At 44.2% G+C, this 2630-nt stretch overlaps 1 protein-coding gene across 1 annotated transcript in view; it reads left to right on the top strand.

The window, feature by feature from the left end:
* Window positions 1-2630, top strand: part of akap9 (A kinase (PRKA) anchor protein 9) — a 70115-nt gene that overhangs the window by 453 nt on the left and 67032 nt on the right.

Here is a 2630-nt window from a genome sequence, read left to right as displayed (position 1 = left end):
CCTCCCCTTTCCTCCCTTTTACTCCCCCAACCTCTCAGCTGTCAGTCCCAGGAAACATGCGCCCTTGCTCTGACAGCCGGCGGTGTTAGCATAGCCACTGCTATCCTTTGTCATGCTTGCATTATCTAACGTTACTGCAGTGTTTTTATGGTTTTATGTATTTATTAAATATATTTTTGTTTTATTCTTTGGTTGGCATTTAAAGTGCCCGCACAAGTCGACACATAAACGCCACCTGAGACGAGGCTTGAGTAGCTGGTGTAACAGGCTTTACAGGACAATACCTGTGCTGCATTGACTTTTCTCCCCCTTTGGGTCAGCACATCTCCCCCAACACCCATCCAGTAAAACAAGGTTGCCTCAAAGCAGAACAATCTTAATGTTGCCTTGTTTGTTTGATTTTTATTGAGCATGGTTTCATGTGATAAATGGCAATAAAAGACTCACTTCTTAAAGCTCTTATTGTATGACATCCTGGGTATCTGCCTGCAGGAAGATAACATAATATATTCTCTTCCCAAGCTGGTCAGAGCAGCTGTTTTGTGCTTAATAATATATAATGTACAGTATGATTGTAATACACCCTGAATTGGATCAGAAAGAGGAATTAAAGGAAGAAAATCAGTGTAACAGTTTAGCGATTTGCTGGATTAATCCTGACAGCTTCATCTCACCGCAAAAGTCACAAATACTTGTTCGCTTTCACTCGTTATACAACTATAGCTCCTTAAACCCAATATATATAAGTTGGTACAGAGAATAAGACTTGAAAAGGGTGATTCACTAAAAGCTTTCCACCCCGACACTGCAGAGAAACATCTAAACGTTTTGGTGTCTTTTGGTCCTCTTGGCTTTTAGGTTAACACAGCGGGGGAGACCATGAGAAAAGACCATCTCCGGGGTTTTGGCTTTGGCATTTTGGTGTATAAAAGGCCCCACTGTGCTGCAGGAGAGAGAAACTTCACAAGATATTTCACTGAATAAGCACATTGATGAAGGCCAGCAGGCACATCCAGGACATTACTATTTGTTCTTATAGTCTCACAGACTGAATCTTGTAAGCTCAGATTGAGTCCAAGCTGATATGTGTCAGTCAGCGCGCTCTGGGGAGTGTTTGGAGGATGATGTAACCCGCTGCCCGAACTGCTTAAACCTGTTGTTTTAGCTATAAAATGAATCTGCATCAGTGTGGCCTTAAAACGTAACCAGACATTGATTTTGCTGTTGTTTTCTGGTTTTAAAAAGAACAGCAGGGTTAGTTGACGTTGATGTCTGAGTGAAGGGAGAACTGTAAATCACCTGTTGTGTGGGTTTTCTTGAAGTGTCTGTCCCCAAAGAGTATTGTTGCTCTCACTTTTCTCTGTGGCAGGATACCGGCGTTACGGAGCGACTCCCTGCTGTTACGCCGTCGACGAGGCTGTCGAGTGTCATTTTCTGACGAAGAGCTCGAGACGGCGTAAAGATTTTGTGTTGGGTTGAATAATCTCTGGGCTTTAACGCCAGTCTTGGGTGATCCGATCACAAGCGGACAGCTGTAAGCGAGACTGCGTGTCTCCGCATGCGTCTCGTCCTCGTCCTCCCATGACCCTGTCTCCGGTTCTCTGCTTTTCCTTCCTTGGAGCACTTTTGTTAGGTCAGACCTCTGCAGACCGGGAACACCCCACAAGAGCTGCAGGTTTGGAGACGCTGCCCATTTGTTTTCATCAATTTGAGGACAAAATGTTCACTTGCTGCCTGATGTCTCCCCCCACAGACAGGTGCCATGATAATGACAGATATTATAAGATAATGACCACCTCTGAATGTGGTCTGAGCGATCGGATCTCAAAGCGATTAGTCGCATTCACACTTACTTCGGCTCACAGAAGACGTGTTAATGTTAAGGCCAGGTGTAAACAGGACACGTGACTCTCTCAGGTGCACACTGTGGAAACCCTGCTGCCGCTTTCACAAACCCTTGTGTGTGTTCGTGCAGTTACATTACAGCTGAACGATTCTTGAGATGTTTGACTCTCCTTTTTTTTAACCGTCTCCATCTACCTTCTGTCTGTAGATCACTCTGTCGGCCCGCAGTACGTTGAACAACACTGATCTTTAATGAAACTTCAGGGACGTGCGCCGGCCCATTTGCCGTGCCGTCACTTCTCAGGGGGACGACACTGCAGTGTGTTTTTAATTTGGCCCGAGGGATGTATGTGTATGTCAGGGTGGATGGCACTCATCATTTGTTCCTCTGCTGTGATGTGTCTACCGGTGGTCACTGATTAACAGCGTGTCCGTAGCTTCACCAGCTCGATGTAAAGCTTGGTGTGATTCTACAAAATGATCTGATGCTCAATACCACAGATTAAAAGAGTAATTCTTCACTTCTCTTTCTGTTGACAGCTCATTGTGATCCCCTGTTGTCATCATCGATAAACCAGATTAGCTTTAAACAAAGTTTTTTTAATAGCAGTAAAGATATTTTCACCGTTTACCAAACTTTGTATAACCAGTCCCTCCAGAAAAGAGTTTTTTTTGTGATTGTTGCGGGCAGAAATCCTTGATTATGCGGCACGTTTTCTTAAAAAATGTGATGGAATATGTGGGATATTTATGCAATTTTATGCGATGAAATTGCGGGAACTTGC

The sequence above is a fragment of the Morone saxatilis genome, unplaced genomic scaffold, assembly GCF_004916995.1.
Source record: "Morone saxatilis isolate NCDOM2014 unplaced genomic scaffold, NCSU_SB_2.0 Contig9, whole genome shotgun sequence".
Classification (NCBI taxonomy): domain Eukaryota; kingdom Metazoa; phylum Chordata; class Actinopteri; family Moronidae; genus Morone; species Morone saxatilis.
This window is presented reverse-complemented; position numbering and strand designations above follow the sequence as displayed.